Here is a 17,332-nt window from a genome sequence, read left to right on the forward strand (position 1 = left end):
GCTCGTGCCCCATTCGATAAGGGTCGGCTAGCGGTCTAGAGACGCACTCCAAAGGTACCAGAGGGCTTCTCTATTGGGTCCCAGGGCTGTTCGATTGGCCTCGGGGGCTCGGCGCCTCCCTACGGTGGGATCCCATTCGGAGAACTCTCCGCTGGTCTCGGACATGACTTACGGCATCCCGAGCGATCGCTTGCTCGGGCCATGGCCATGTACGGGTCGCCCATAGTTGTCCCTAACTTTGTTGTCCTGGGGCGGCTGTCGAAACCCTCGATGGTCCAGCCTTCGAACCCCTGGACCGTAACGGGCTCGGTGCCCTTTTTGTTGCTTTTTTCCAAATGTATGAGTGCGGGCCTGGGTGGCTTGTCCTTGTCTTGAGTGCAGAAGGAGCCCCCGAGCCTCCGCACAGAGTGAGAGGGCGGTAGGGGGTTGTTTGCCGAGCCCATTCGTGTGCGAACCTGGGTCGCGGGGTCTCGGCAAACCTGTAGGAAGAGCCCCCTAGCCTCTGCACGGAGCGAGAGGGCCGTTGAGTGCTTTCCTGGCTTTTTATACGCCTCTTGCGCGTGAGGGTTTGTTTGCTGAGACCCCCTCAAGGGCGAGCCTAGGTCGCGGGGCCTTGGCATATTTGCAGGAAGAGCCCCGTAGCCTCTGCCCGGAGCAAGAGGGCCGTCAGGAGTTCCCCTAGCTTTTTGTACGACCCTCGCGCAACCTTTTCGTTCGGAAGGAGGGGTTTGTTTGCCGAGCCCCCTCGAGGGCGAGCCTAGGTCGCTAGGTCTCGACAAGGTTTGCAGGGAGAGCCCCCGAGCCTCCACACGGAGCGAGAGGATGGTCAGGAGTTCCCCTGGCTTTTTATGCGACCCTCGCGCATCCTTTTCACTCGGAAGGAGGGGCGGAATATGCCAGGCTACCCTCGGTGGGCGTGAGCGGTGACACTCCCAGTGAGCTGCTATCGAGTAAGTCCAAGTGGAGGCCTGTGCCCTATTCGATAAGGGTCGGCTAGCGGTCCAAAGACGCACTCCAAAGGTACCAGAGGGCTTCTCTATTGGGTCTCGGGGCCGTTCGATTGGCCCCGGGGGCTCGGCGCCTCCCTACGGTGGGGTCCCATTCGGAGAACTCCCTGCTGGTCACGGACACGACTTAGGGCATCCCAAGCGTTGTGTTTGCTTGGGTCTCGGCCATGTATGGGCTCGCCCATAGTTGTCCCTGACTCTGCTGTCCTGGGGCAGCTGTCGAAACCCTCAGGGGCCCAGCCTACGTACCCCTAGACCGTAACGGGCTCGGCACCCGGTTCCTTCACCTGAAAGGAATAGGGTGGGGGGGGGATGTTTCCCCCATTGATTCGACAACAGCCGGCGCGCCTTTTTAGGCAATTTCCTAGGAGGGCGGAACAACGTCTGTTGCTGCATCGGTCGGACATGACGTGGCGTCAGTGGATGGGACATAACTGTTCCCGCGTTTAATGAGGAAAAGGTGGGCGCGTGGGCGGTAGAATCGGATCTGGATTAATCATGCCTGAACTCGAGGAAAACTTCCCCGATTTTGTCGCTTGTCCATTTCGTCCTTACCCTGCATAAATACGAAACGGGGCTCACCCCTTCCCTCCTTACTCTCCGTTGCCTGTCCGTTGCCAAGAACAGAGAGCGCCGGGGAGAAGAAGGGAGAAGAGCGAGAGAGAGAGAGAGCAAGGGAGAGAGAGAGAAAGAGAGAGAGAGAGAGAGAGAGAGAGAGAGAGAGAGAGACTCACCACTGTAGTTGAGCCTTCCACCGCACTCATGGCCGGCGACATTGTTGTCATCGAGGCGGACCCTTGGGATCCGTCCGATGTGTCCATGGAGATGCTGCAGTCTCTCATCGACGATGACCTTCTCCGCCCGATCACCGACCCCGATAGGCCGGAATGGATCGCTTCGCTCGGCGAGCCGGAGCCGAGGCCACCCGCGGGGTACGTCGTGAGCTTCGTCTCTTTCCACGAGCGTGGTCTCGGCGTGCCAGCGGACCAATTCATGCGGGCGCTCCCGCATTACTACGGGGTGGAGCTACACAACTTCAACCCCAACTCCATCGCGCAGGCGGCTATTTTTGTCGCCATCTGCGAGGGGTATCTGGGGATTGCCCCCCATTGGGAGCTGTGGCTCCACCTCTTCTGAGCGGGGCATACCACCAAACCGGCGGGTACGAGGAAGATGGTGAGGGCCGGTGGCTGTACTCTCCAGGTGCGCCAAGACCGGTAGCACCTCTACATCCCGGCCCAGCTTGCGTCATCCAATCGCTGCTGGTACACCAGCTGGTTCTACCTCTGCAACAACAATGGCGGACTTCCTCCTTATACCGGATGGATCGTGGAGGACTGTCCAGAGAAGTGGAGGTATGGCGTCCTGAGGGATGAGCAGCCCAGGTTGCAGCCGCTCCTGGACGGGCTGGAGAAGCTGTGGAACCGCTGCCTTATGGCGGCCATGGTCGTGGCGACCTTCCACCGCCGGAGGGTGCTGCCGCTGATGGCTCAGTGGCGGCGCCTGTTCGAAATGAAACCGGGTGAGCCAATCGAGGGCATCTGGATGTCTGCCGCCGCCCTCTCCGATGATGTGGTTTTACGTCGGGTCAGGGAGGCGGTGGATGGGAAGATGAAGAGCGGTGGCCTGACCCACATTGTTATGCGCTCGTCGTGGGGGTATCTCTCCCTGGTAAGTCTCGTGCCGCTGCTGCCCCCGAGGCCTCCTCGCTCCTCATCGTTTTTCCGTTTGCTTACTCGCGCTCGTCGTTCCCGCAGGGGATGAGAGACATGCGAGCCTCCCCGCCACCCGTTCCCGAGGATGCAAGGCGGCGGGCGGCGAACCGAGCACATGCCGAGGCACAGAAGAAGAAGAAGGACGCCAGGGCAGCAAAGCGCGACAAGAAGATACTCGAGCACGAAGCGCTGGCGAAACGTCGCCGGCATCAAAAGCAGGATGGTCTCCCGGTGGAGTTGTCTCCGTCGCCGTCGCCATCAGAGAACTCTTTGGATGAAGACGGCGGGATCGAGGGGGGGGGCAAGGTCCCCTGGACCACCTCCCCGATGTCAAGGAGACAGTGCCCGGGGCGTCGGCGAGCAGCCCGACGCTTCTAGGGGGAGGAGGAGGTGGCGCCCCGGGGTCGGCGATCGCTTACCCCGCATCTGAGGCTGATACGCCCGAGCTACGGGCACTGGGGAAGCGTGCCGTTGGCCCATTAGGCTCGACGGTAGTGGTGGCGCAGGCGGCGGTGGAGGCGACGCAACTGCCTCCACAGAGGGTTGAGTGGGTGTCGGAGTCCGACGAGGGTCGGCTAGCGCCAGCGGATACCGGGGCCGTGTCTCTACCGCCGCCGCCGCCGTTGCAGAGGAGGGTCGCGGTGCCGAAACGGCTGCAACCCCGCTCGAGGTGAGTTCGCATCATCCCCTGCTTGCTTTATGGTCATAAGCTGACCAAGTGGGTGCTCTGCCTTCAGTCGGAAGCGTCAGGTGGAGGTGCCAGCCTTGGCACCGCGCAAGGCACTCAAAGTCAGCGTCGGTCCCCCTGCTCACCAGGTGGCGGAGGCACAGACCGCCGTGCAGCCTGACGCGGCGCCGGCCGGGGCCGACCTGAAGAGGTCGGTCGTTCTGGAAGAGGCTCCTAGGGTGGCTACGGAGCAGACAAAGGAGGAAGGGCCTACGCCGCGCGTTGTCGAGGCCCATGAGTCCAGTGGGGCCGGGGTGCCCCCAGTCGCGAAGGCCGGGAGCAAAGTCGAGGCCCCTGGGACTTCCGAGGCCGAAATGGTCGAGACGAGTGCGGCGGCCCGGGATTCTGAGATGGAGGTGGAACATCCTTTGGTGCCGCCCCTAGACCAAGGCCTACCGCCATCGCAGGAGAGCGCCCGGGAGGTGGGAGTTCAGGCGACCTCTCCTACCGATACTTCCCAGGGGAAGGAGGCAGCAGATGTTGAGGCCGACAGCACCGTCGAGCAACTGGTTCTAGCTCCTGGCGAGGGGAACTCGGCCCTCGTGCGGGTACGACCCAAGCCCCGTGGGTGGAATCACCCGCGTGTATCGTGGCTGAGCCGGGACGACCCAGAGGGGGAGCCTCTATTTGCCCTTAAGGATGCGGTCGAGGGGGGGCACTGGAGCTCCTTCGAGCAATATCGCCGACTGGCGGTGCAGTCGCTACGAACGGCGTTGTCCGTCATGGACGACGATCTGCCCGGCGTCACCCAGGTATGCGTCCTCCTTTCTCGTGCGGTGTCATTTTGTTCTGAGTCTTTTCGCGATGCATGACCCTTGTTCTACCTACCCAGGAGCTCGAGGCCCGGTCTCTCGGGAAGTCGTTGTTCCTTCGTCAAGAGAGGGACGTCTGGGACCAACTTGGGCAGCAGAAGGACCTGCTCGTGAGTGCCAACGAGCTTCTATCGGCTCGGAGTGTGGAGGTGGAGGACCTCCGCCTTCGCTGTGCAGATATGAAAGCCGAGGCAGCCATGGTTCGGGAGCAGGCCGCTCCTTTGGCGGCGCGAGTCAAGGAGCTGGAAGAGGAGCTAACCCGGGTGGCCGGCGAGCGGGACGTCCTTCTTTCCCGGGTTGAAGAGGCGACGGTCTCTGCCAAGTCCGTTGCTGCACAGTTGGGTGAGACAAAGGGCGCCCTGGATGAGGCCCTCAAGGCGGCCGAGGCCTCTCGGGTCGATGCTTTGGCTTGGAAGGGGAAGTTTGAGGGTAAGCTCTGTTCCCTTTATTTTGTTTATTTTTCTTGCGTTCGGCCCCCTAACTCTCTGGTGTGGTACAGAGCTAGAGAAGGAGGCCTGCAAGGCGATCGAGGCGTCATGGGTCGAGGTCCAGCGCTGGAGAGAGAAATCCGAGGGTAAGTCCCGTGGGCCTTTGCACCTGTTTGACTTATTCTTCTCTCGTGCTGAACCTCATCCTGCTCGTTTTGGGGCAGGGTTGGAGAAGGAGGTTTCCCGGGTGGCAGAAGCCTCTATCGTCGTGCAGGCGACGCTCAAGGCCGAGATCGAGGAGCACGACGCGCTGCAGGCCACCGCTCGTACCATCTGCGAGGCTCTGGCTATTGAGGGGGCTCAGTCAGGTAGCTCCCTCAGGAGCCGCCTGGCTGCGTTGAGTGGCCAAGTGCGGGAGCGACTTCGGGCGGCGTTGCATACAGGCATCAAGCGTGCCTTGGCCATCGTCTCCTCACACTACGCCATCAACCTCGAGGCCGTCAGCGATGGTTACATTTTGCCTGATGATGACGAGGAGGCTGATGAGGAGGTCGCCAAGCCGATGGAAGCAGCTAAGGTCCCTGGGACGGTGCTGGCCAGTCTGTTTGAGGAAGAAGTGGTTCCCTCTGCGCCCACCGCCGATGTAGGAGATCCCGAGCCGTGATCTGGGCCAAAGGGGCCATGTAAATGAATTATGTTATTGTCGTGTCGTGACGTTTGTGGCCATCGAGGCCTTTGAAGTACTCGTGCGCACGCTTTTTTAATCGATTTATATTATTTTTCTGAGTCTCTGTCCTCTGCCTTGTTTCTAGACAAGTCTCTGCAAACGATTTCCTCGAAACCTGAGCTACCCCTCTGGCGGAAGGTGGTAAGGGAGTTGCCGTAGCCCAGAGGCATAGGCAGTCTCACGGCTCAGCCGGCCTTTTGCACTCGAGGCGCGCTTTTGGTCCTTAGATTTTTTACAATCGACCTGTCAGAGTACGCGAGAGAGTTTGGCGTGGGAATTTATTCAAAAAAACAATTAAAAAATAGTGCCTGGGACTTAGGGGTTCCCCCCCGCTTCTAGCCCCCAAGGGAGGCTTGGTTCTGCAGAGGCAGAGCCGAGCCTCGCTCATAGCGTTATCACAACGTCGATCTCAAAAATTAGAGCAACTAAAGAATGCTTCTTTAATATATTTCGAGAAAAAATGTATACAATGCTTGGAAGTTTAAGGGTAGAAACGACGTAGCTGTTCTATGTTCCAAGTGTTGGTGAAGACTTCGCCCTTCTCGTTGGCCAGCTTGTAGGTCCCGGGTCTCAGCACTCAGGCGACAATGTACGGCCCTTCCCATGGCGGGGTCAACTTGTGGCGGCCCTTGTTGCTCTGCCTCAGTCTTAGCACCAGATCGCCCACCTTCAGATCTCAGCTTCGAATGCGCCAGGCTTGATAGCGTCGTAGGGCTTGCTGGTACTTGGCCGAGTGTAGCAGTGCAACGTCTCGGGCTTCCTCTAGTTGATTGAGGGCGTCCTCGTGGGTAGTGCGGTTGCTTTGCTCGTTGTAGGCCTGTAACCTTGGGGAACCATACTCCAAGTCTGTGGGGAGGATGGACTCAGCTCCATAGACCAGGAAGAATGGCGTGAACCCCGTGGCTCGGCTTGGTGTATTCCTTAGGCTCCAGATGACCGACGGGAGTTCGATCAGCCATTTCTTACCGAATTTCTTCAACCGGTTGTATATCCTTGGCTTGAGGCCCTGAAGAATCATACCGTTGGCACGTTCTACTTGGCCGTTCGTCCTAGGGTGTCCTACGGCTGACCAGACCACGTGGATGTGGTGGTCATCACAGAACGTCAGAAATTTATGTTCGGTGAATTGTGTCCCATTGTCGGTGATGATGGTGTTTGGAACTCTGAACCTGTGGACGATGTCCGTGAAGAACAATACTGCTTGCTCGGATTTGATTTGAGTGATCGATCGAGCCTCGATCCACTTGGAGAACTTGTCGATAGCTACCAACAAGTGGGTATAGCCCCCGGGGTTTGGGGCATAATTGGGGTGGTCCTCCCGATCGAAGGTGATCGCCTCCCGAGACCAGTTAAGGTACTGGGGAGTAGCTACCTCAACCGAGAAGACTTCCCGGCGTTCCCTCTTTCGTTGACGCGCCGTGAGGCACGCTGAAGGCCTGCCAAAGATCATGAAGGCATTGTGCACTTCAGGGAACCCGTCGTCCCTGTCGTTGTCTCTGTCGCAGGCGCCCTTCTTCCTGGCATCATCATTGGGAAGTCCGAGCTTGGCGTAGTAGCGTCGGAGCATGGTGCACTCTTCGAGGGTGTGCTTTACCGGGCCCTGATGGTAAGGGCATGGCTTCTTGAGCATGTCGTCGAATAGTCCGGGGCTTCTGGCGGGGCCTCGAGGATTCCTGCGATCCGTGGCTGCGACAACCTCGGCCTCGAGGGCCTCTTGCTTCCCTTGGTGCCCCTTTTTCTTTTTCTTGGGGAAATGGGAGGGTGAGGCCCCAGAGGTCTCTCCCTCCGCTTCCCCTTTGCTTCGCCATCGGGGAAGATGGCCCCGACAGCTTCTTCGCTCGAGGCAAAGTTGGTGGCGACGTCAAGGAGCGCGGCCGCTGAAGTTGGTATGTTCCGGCCTAACTCTCGGACCAGGTCTCGACAGGAGGTGCCGGAGAGAAAAGCCTGGACAACTTCCGAGTCACCGACGCTGGGCAACTCGGTGTGCTGCTTGGAAAAGCGCCGGATGAAGTCTCGGAGAGACTCGTCCGGCTTCTGGCGACAACTCTTGAGGTCCCAGGAGTTCCCGGGGCGCACATACGTGCCCTGGAAATTCCCGACGAAGACCTTGACCAAGTCGCGACAGTTGTGAATTTGAGAGGGAGGGAGGTGTTCGAGCCAGGCTCGCGCTAAGTCTAATAGGAACAAAGGGAGGTTACGGATGATGAGTAGGTCATCACTCGCACCACCTAGCTGACAAGCCAGGCGGTAGTCGGCCAGCCACAGCTCGGGGTTGGTCTCGCCACTATACTTTGCGAGATTGGCTGGTTGCCGGAACCGAGCAGGGAATGGAGCGCCGCGGATGGCCTTGCTGAAGACTCTAGGGCCAGGAAGCCCAGGAGAAGGACTGCGGTCCTCCCCGCTGTCGTAGCGGCCACCTCGGTGTGGGTGGTAACCTCGGGCGAGCCTGTCGTTGTCGTGGCGCCGTCCCCTACTGACCACGTCGTGGTCCTCTTGTGCCTCGCGTCGGTCGCTGAGGCGATCGTGGACTGAGGGGGCCTTGAGGCGATCGTGCACCGAGGGCCGCTTCGAGATGTTCTCACGTCGCCGAGACGCGGAGCTCTCGGCCTGCTGTACTGCGGCGGTCTCGAGAAGGTCTCGGAGCTCGCCGTGGACCCGTCGCCCCTCCGTGGTAGAGGGCTCGGGCATCGCTCGCACTAGCATCGCCACCGCAGCGACGTTCTAGCTAGCGCGATTGAAGATTTGGGGTTGCTCACTTGCTTCGTCGTTGTTGATGCGGCGGTGCACGTCGTGGGCCGTCTGCCGGGCCCCTCCGCCGTCACCGCGGCCTTGCTACTCCTGCTCGAGAGTGTCTCGGAGCTGCTGCAGCAGGAGTCGATCTTGGTCGACTTTTGCCTAGAGCTCACGGAGTTGCTCTAGGTCTAGGCGTCGGGCATCCCCAGGGCCGATGTTCACATTCCGCGCCGCCCGGAACTCGACGAGCGGGGGCGTGGCGTCACCCGCCCCTTGGCGGAGTGGGGACCGGTTGCCCGCCCTCTCCCCCTCGTCACTTGTCCCTGGCATTCCGAGCCTGACGTGGAAACACTCTCGAGCGGGATCGTAAGTGCTTTCGTCATCGGAGTCGGAGTGGCCGAAGCAGTAGTCGCTTGCGGCCAAGAAGCGGTGCATAGCCTCGGGGTCACCAAGCCTAGAGAAGTCTGCTCTAGCCCATGCCTCATCCTCCTCCGAGGAGTCAGTGTGGGTGTGGGTCAAGATTGTGGTGGAGAAGTCGAGGGCAAATCGTTGGTGGTGTCCCGAGGGCTCCACGTGCGCAGAGGCGTAAGCGAAAGCGTAGGCGGCGACAATGTTTTTCAGCCCGAAGAGGTACGGGGATGGTGCCACCACTGGGCTCCGCTCCACCTGAGTCGATTCCTCAAGAAGCGGTGGGGCAGACCTTGACGACGGGACGTCGCTGCGCGCTACCGACGTCTTTCCCCTGCCCAGGCTTAGGCTAGATAGGTCCCCAGCCAGGGACTCTGTACCAACAACCAGGCATGGGATGTCAGTGGAGTGCGGCGCGCAGCCCTGAGTTCGCGTGGCGTCAGAGTAGTCCCACTCGCGTCGTGCCTGGCGAGCGTGACGAGAGCGGCGGCCCGAGCGCCGCCTGCGCCCGTGCTGCCGATGCGCAACGTCGTCGCTGGCCAGTGGGGCTCTGGGTGTTAGGAGTACCATATCGTACTCACATCCTAGAGACATGAACTCTAGGCTCCCAAACCAGACCACCGTGCCGAGATGTAGTGGGCGTATGGGGTCAGCCATTCGGAACTTGTTGGGACGATCACGCTAACACGCAGAGTCCCCTACCTGGCGCGCCAACTGTCGATGTTTCGGACCGGGGGGTCCTTAACCAACCAGTAAATGTGAACTACGTGCCCCTAGTCCCGGATGGTGATGCAAAGAGACACAAGGTTTATACTGGTTCAGGCAATCGGCGCCCTACGTCCAGTCTAGGAGATCGATCTTGTATTCCTTGCACCGAAGTGCTTGTAGTAGGGGGTTACAAGCTGGATGAGAGAGGAAGCTAGTCCCAGGTCTTGGCATGGAGTGGTGTGGGCTGCTTGAGTCGTTGCTCTCAGGCAGCGTGGGAGCGCGCATGAATTGAGTGAGTGCTTTTTTGCGTGAGGGCTGGTGTGGTTTTTTCCGATCCCTAGAAATGGCCCTGGCTGTTTCCTTTTATAGCCACAAGGAGGGAGCCAGGAGTACATGAGAGAGCTACACATGGAGTCTTAGCGAGAAAGGAAGATCAGTACTGTGGCCTATTCCTGTAGCAATACAGTGTCGGGAATGGTAATTGGTACTTGATCACTGGTGCGTCAAGCAGGCCATGCCCGAGGCTGTTGAAGTCGTAAGGGTCCTTATTGACGTCTAGTCAGTATGGCCTCCACTGTAGGTGACATGCCGTGCCTGGTGGACTCTTGTCCTGGTGGAGTGCCGAGGCCTTACTGGTGTTGGAGCTGATCGTGCCGAGGCCTTCTTTGCCGAGGCCTCGGAGGTGACCTGTGTACGACGTAGGGGTCTCGGTGGTCTGTGTCGTACCCGATTCTGGTGAAAAAGTGTGGAATGGGTGTCCGCAGGGAGTCGTAGTCTCTGCACCGTCAATAGGGGATGGTAAAAAGGTGATTTGACCGCCATCCCATCGCCCTTTTTGCCATACCCTGCCAATCGTGGCTGACGTAGGCGTAACTAGGGATACTTACACGGATGGGATGGCCCGCCAGAGGGGCAATTGAGGCGGAGGCGACGAGAATGCGGGACGAGCCCGGCCTCGGCTGAGGCGGAGAAGGAATGGCGCGTCCGAGGCCTTGCCGGGGGGTCTCGGACGAGGCTGAGACCGAGCAGCTGGGCTCTCCTGCTGTTTCTGAGGCTACAAGGACATGGACTTGACCTTCCATGCCACTTTGTCCTTGGCACAGGGGTTAGGTAGCACAGGGTAGTATAAGTGTCAGGAGGGGGCACAGTGGTGAGTATAGTGGCAGGTAACCCCTGCTGTGCCCGGTTCCTGTCCTGTCAGTTGTTCTGCCCGCACTGTACCTGCATGCGGCTAACGTTTACGGGAGTGGTTGGGTGCATTTAAACCGGACGTGACGTTTTGCCAGAGGAGTTCGGTCGGGACAGAGGTTACGAGTACGTCCGCCGAGCCCGGCCTCGAGCGAATTGGAGAATTGGAGATCCGTCCGAGGCCTTTCGGGGCAAGGCTTTGGCGAGAGGGTCTCGGCGAGAGGGCCTCGGTGGGACGTTTTAGGCCCATTTCGCATGAGGCCTCGGCGCAAGGCCTCGGGCGAATCGGGGAATTCTGCCGAGACCTTGCAGTAGTCTTTTGGCTTTGGTTTTAGCAAGGCTTAAGCAATATTCTTGGATCTTGCTTAGGGTACCCCTTCTTGTGGTATCCGACACTATGCTAGCTGAACATTTTGTCCATTGCAACTCACTGTATGTAAATTGCATTCTTATTAGGTAGATTGGGGAGGAGACGAGCAGACACTCAACTCAGGTGAACACACACTGAACTATATTTAGTGTACATATATTTAGTGAAATCTACAACTGGATGTTACTTCTTTCATGTGGTGTAACTAGGTTTAGCTAGTAGTGATATATATAACAACCCCAACTAGATCGTTGATTTATTGATATGTAGTAGCTGCTGCAGCTATCAATTCTCTGTTTTTAGTTTCAGTATGTAACCTGAGTTTTCAGCATGTATGAAAATTGTTTGTTTTTTAGCAATAGTTCCATGTAAGAACTTGTCATCTAATTAATCTACCAGAACAATTGCTAGTGGATAGAAAATTCTGCCAAGTATTTGCGCATGATTTAAAATGGTATTCTTCATGTGCTTTGCCCTTTTTATATATAAATACTAGCACTGATTCTCAAATCTCAACCAGTATGTCTTAGTTGGAGTCTAGCACTCTAGCTTGAAGGATGATAGCTTAGATGGCTGGGCTCTTGATTCTTATACTGTTTGTGCCAATCTAGTTCATGGACTTGTCATTGTTGCTTATAAACTCTTTGTTTCATCTTATGTTTTAAAAGGAATGGCGACTAGGAAGACATTCTTGTTCATTCTTATGATCATTATGTTTTGGAGGATGTTCTTATTGTCTCTAGAGGAAATAAATGAGATGGTAAGCTTATCTATGTGAGCTGTTGTAAAATTTTGGTCAAATTTGTGAAGATGCATGTATGTTTGTTGAAGTTGAATCTTAATTATGTAGTGACATTTGTATTATTGTGGACAATTGTTGATGGATTAATTTTTATTTTTTTAATCATTTAAAATTGTCTCGTTGGACTGTCTGTCGCTAAAACCATATGTACCATCGCATAGTCCGTCGCTAAAAAGTAGCAATGGACTATCTATCGCTAAAAAGTAGCAATGGACTATCTGTCGCTATAAATATTCGAGGCAACAGATTATTTGTCGCTAAAAGTATTGTCTAATGCTAAAGATTTTTAGCGATAGGACTTATAGTGTCTGCAGAAGTCTGTCGCTGTAAGTTTTTAGCGTCAGATTGTCTGTCGCTGTAGCTGCTTTAAGCATCAGATCGTCCATCGCTAATCTCGGTGTTGTGGTGTAGTGCCAACAATTGACATGTGCCAGAGGTGCTCTTTGTTTTAACCTTGCATCCCACATAATCCAAGTCAGAGTAACCAACTAGCTTAAACTTTGCTCCTTTGGGATACCACAAACCAATATTTTCTGTATGCTTCAAGTACCTCAATATTCGCTTTGTATCCTTCAAATGACTTTCTCTTGGTGAGGCTTCAAATGTTGCACACATGCATACACTAAACATGACATCTGACCTTGATGCGGTCACCTATAGTAGGCTTCTAATCATAGACTGATATAATTTTTGATCCACCATATTGCCACTTGCATCACTATCCAAGTTGCTATTTGTCCCCATTGGTGTACTAATGGCTTTGCTATCACTCATGCCAAACTTCTTGAGCATGTCATTGATGTACTTGCCTTGACTCACAAATGTACCATTCTTTAATTGCTTGATTTGAAGACCAAGAAAGTAACTTAACTCTCCAATCATGGACATTTCAAACTCATTAGCCAACATCTTTCCAAACTCTTCACAAAAGTCTTGATTGGTTTATCCAAATATGATATCATCAACATAGATTTGCAACACAAATAAGTCTTTGCCAATCTTCTTGGTGAAAAGAGTGATATCAACCTTGCTCATCATAAACCCCTTAGAGAGTAGGAAATCCCTCAATCCCTCATACCATGCTCTAGGTGCTTGTTTCAAGCCATACAATGTCTTCTTCAACTTGTACACATGGTCGGGCTTCTTGTCATCTTTAAAACCAGGAGGTTGCTCAATATATACTTCTTCATTGATGTAACCATTGAGAAATGCACTCTTGACATCCATTTGATAGAGCTTGATGTTGTGGGCACAAGCATAGGCTAATAAGATTCTAATTGCTTCTAATCTAGCAACCAGGGCATATGTTTCTCTAAAGTCAAGACCTTCAACTTGTCTATAGCCTTTTGCTACCAATCTTGTTTTGTTTCTTACTACTATCCTATCTTGATCTTGCTTGTTTTTAAAGACCCATTTGGTTCCAATCACATTGTGTCACTTTGGTCTCTCTACCAATTCCCATACTTGATTTCTTGTGAAGTTATTCAATTCTTCATGCATAGCATTCACCCAATCAATATCTTTCAATGCTTCATCTATCTTCTTTGGTTCAATGGATGACACAAATGAGAAATGCTCACAAAATATAGCCAATCTTGATCTTATTTGTACACCTCTAGAAATATCTCCAATTATAGGGTCCAATGGATGATCCCTTGCAATATTGGTTGGTTGGAGTATTGGAACTTGATTGCTTGCACTTGCTTGATCATTGGGTTGAGATGATGCACTAGCCACTTGATCTTGTTTATTATTATGAGAGCCATTTGTACTAGCTTGATTTGTATCATCTTGCAAATTTGTGTTAGAGAGCACTTACACTTGATCATCTTCATCATCATTCACTTGCCTAGTCCTCAATTCACCAACATACATGTCCTTCATGGCATTTAAAAGTTGAATGCCTCTAACATCTTCCAAGTTCTCATTCTCATCTTGGGAACCCTTGGTTTCATCAAATTCAACATCATGAACTTCCTTAAGAGTACCACTATCCAAATTCCAAACTCTATATGATTTGCTTGTAGTGGAATAACCAAGTAGGAATCCTTCATCACACTTCTTATCAAACTTGTCCAATCTAGTGCCTTTCTTCAAGATATAGCATTTGCAACTAAAGACCCAAAAATATGCAATGTTGGGCTTTCTACCATTCAAGAGCGCATAAGGTGTCTTCTCTTTCAATGGGTGACAATATGCCATATCAATGAGTGTTCTATTCTTCCTCTCAACAAGACCATTTGATTGTAGAGTGTACTTGGCCGAGAATTGATGTCTAATTCTAAATTCATCACATAGCTCCTCAATTCTAGTGTTCTTAAACTCACTATGATTGTCACTTCTAACTCTCTTGATGGTTGTTTCAAACTCATTGTGAATGCCCTTGACAAATGATTTGAATGTTGCAAACACATCACTTTTGTCCACTAGGAAGAATACCCAAGTGTATCTAGTATAATCATCCACTATCACAAAGCCATATTTATTTCCACCAATGCGAGTGTATTGTGTTGGCCCAAACAAATCCATGTGCGACAACTTAAATGCTTTACTAGTGCTCATCATGCTTTTCTTAGGATGAGTGTTTCCAACTTGTTTGCTGGCTTGACAAGAGCTACAAAGCTTATCCTTCTCAACCATAACATCTTTCAAGCCTCTAACCAAATCATGCTTAACCAATCTATTTAATTGTTTCATTCCAACATGACCAAGCCTTCTATGCCATAACCAACACATGCTAGACTTAGTGAACAAACATGTTGACAATTTAGCTTCACTAGCATTAAAATCAACCAAGTATAGATTCTCATATCTAAAGCCTTTGAAGATCAAGTTAGAGCCATCTATACTTATGATCTCTACATCATCTACCCCAAATATGCATTTGAATTCAAGATCACACAATTGAGCCACAGATAGCAAATTGAAGTTCAAGCTCTCTACTAGCAACACATTGGATATGCTCATGTCATTGGATATTACAATCTTACCAAGCCCTTTGACCTTGCCTTTGCCATTGTCACCAAATGTGATACTATTATAACCATCATTGCCATTAGTGTTGATTGAGTTGAACATTCTTACATCCCGGTCATGTGTTGAGTGCACCCACTATTAAGAACCCAATGTCTTCCTCTGGCTTTGTAGTTGACATATAAAAGAATATTAATTCTTTTTAAATACCCAAACTTACTTGGGTCCTTGAAGGTTAGTGACCAAGCTATTTAGCACCCAAATGATTTTCTTCTTTGAGCCCATCCATGGTGTACCAATAAACTTAGCTTTCACACCATTTGTACCCTTAGTAAGCACATAGAAAGAATTAATCTTAATTGAGGATACATTAGCATTCTTGCTCTTGTTCTTGCACTCATGCTCTTTATAACCAACTTGCATATGACTAGTGCAAAACTGACCATTGTTCTTTAGAAAACTAGTCTTGTGAGGAGCAAAGGCCGCCTTGCCTTTCTTGGGGGTATATCCAAATCCCTCTTTGTAGAGAGAAGCTCTTTGGCTACCCAAGCACATAAGCAAGCGGTCCTCACCACCATAGGCCTTAGCCAATGTGTGAGTGAGCTCATTGACCTCCTTCTTGAGGGTCTCATTCTCAACCATTAGTGAGGCATCACATGTGAAACCATCACTACTTGATGAGGTGGAAGTAGATGTGCTACAAGAAGGGTTAGTGGGAGTAACAATGATAGACTTATACAATGATTCATCAATTAAGTCACAAGTTAAGCCTACATTACATGTCTCAACATGCTTCTTTTTATTTTGCTCATCGAGCAAAGAGGAATGAGCTTTTTCAAGCTTCTTTGTGAGCCTTGCCAAGCTTCTCATGGGCTTCCACTAGCCTCTTATGAGATACATTGAGCTCATCAAAGGCTTGCTTAAGGGCTTATAGTTCCTTATGCAAGCTTTTGCATTTCCTTCTCTTTATGTCAAAGTGTTCTTTAGCATCATCTAGCATGTCAAGTAATTCATCCTTAGTTGGTTCATCATCATCACTATCACTTTCATTTTCATTTTCATTATCATATTCCTCATCACTTCCATCATCACAAGTTTATACCTTAGTGGCCTTAGTCATGAAGCATGATGGAGTGTCGAAGAGAGAAAGCTTCTCATTAATAGCAATGCTTGCAAGTGCCTTCTTCTTGGTTGTCTTGTCATCATCACTATCATCATCATCACTTGAGGAAGCATCACTATCCCAAGTGACCACATATGAACCACCCTTTTTCTTCTTCTTGAAGGTCATCTTGTCCTTTTTCTCTTTCTTTTCCTTCTTGTCCTTCTTCTTGTTCTTCTTATTGTCATCACTCTTGTCGCTATTGTATGGGCATTGAGCAACAAGATGATCCTTGCTTCCACAATTGAAGCACCTTCTTGACTCTTCCTTGTTCTTGGATGAAGACTTTTTTCTTCTAGCACGGTAGCCTTTCTTCATCATGAACTTGCCAAATCTTTTGACAAAGAGAGCCATCTTCTCATCATCCATCTCATCAAAGTTTAAGTCTTCATCTTAACTTGATGATTCTTACTTTGCCTTGCCCTTGGATGATGTGGCCTTGAATGCCACACTCTTCTTCTTCTCATCTTTTTTCTCCTTCTTTTCTTCCTTCTCATCATCATCTCTATATGTATCATCGGTCATTATATCTCCCAACACTTGGTTTGGTGTCATGGTGTCCAAACCACTCCTCACTATAATAGTGACCAGTGTGCCAAATCTTAAAGGTAAGCATCTCAAGAACTTGTGGGAGAAATCCTTATCCTTCACCTCTTCTCCAAGTGCTTTGAGATCATTGACAAGCACTTGAAGCCTATGGAACATCTCCGGCACACTCTCATCCTCCTTCATCTTGAAGCTTGCAAACTTCTCCTTGGGAATGTATGTATTTGCACCCTTCACGGCTTGAGTGCCCTCAAATGATTTCTCTAACTTCTTCCATGCTTCATGAGCCATCTCAATGTTCTTAATTTGCTCAAATGTTCTCTCATCAATAGCATCATGAATGGCACTAAGAGTAATGTCATTGTTTTGGAGAAGCACTTCTTCGGCGGTGGTGGGATTCTCTGGATCTTCTATTTCAATCTTGGTCTCCACCATTCTCCAAACCTTTCTATTGATTGACCTGATATATGTTGTCATCTTAGCCTTCTAATAGGGATAGTTTAAGCCATCAAATTGGGGTGGCTTCTTGGTGTTATTGATTTTAGCCATTTTTACACCGAAGGTTGTTAAGCCTCAAATCACGGTGACCTCGGCTCTGATACCACTTGAAAGGTCCTAATGGCTAGAGGGGGGTGAATAGCCTATTAAAAATTTCTACAACAACACTTAGCAAACCAGTTAGACAAATATGAGGCAAAGCGAGTGTTGCGTAAGCCTACTAAAAATACAAGCCACCTACCATAATTCTAGTTTTTATAGTCTTTATCCACACAATGGCTATGTCACTACACTAAGTTAGTGTTCTCTCAAAGGCTAACTAAAGAGCCGCACTAACCAAACTGACAAGCTCTCACGACTAGCTATACTAAAGAGCTTGACAACTAGTTTGCGATAATATAAAGAGAGAAAGCAAGGTGGTTATACCGCCAAGTCAAGGAAAGAACCAATCAATCACAAGAATGAATACCAATAAAGACCAATCTCCTCAGAATCAAATGATGACACAATGATTTTTACCGAGGTTCA

The sequence above is a fragment of the Miscanthus floridulus genome, chromosome 3, assembly GCF_019320115.1.
Source record: "Miscanthus floridulus cultivar M001 chromosome 3, ASM1932011v1, whole genome shotgun sequence".
NCBI lineage: Eukaryota > Viridiplantae > Streptophyta > Magnoliopsida > Poales > Poaceae > Miscanthus > Miscanthus floridulus.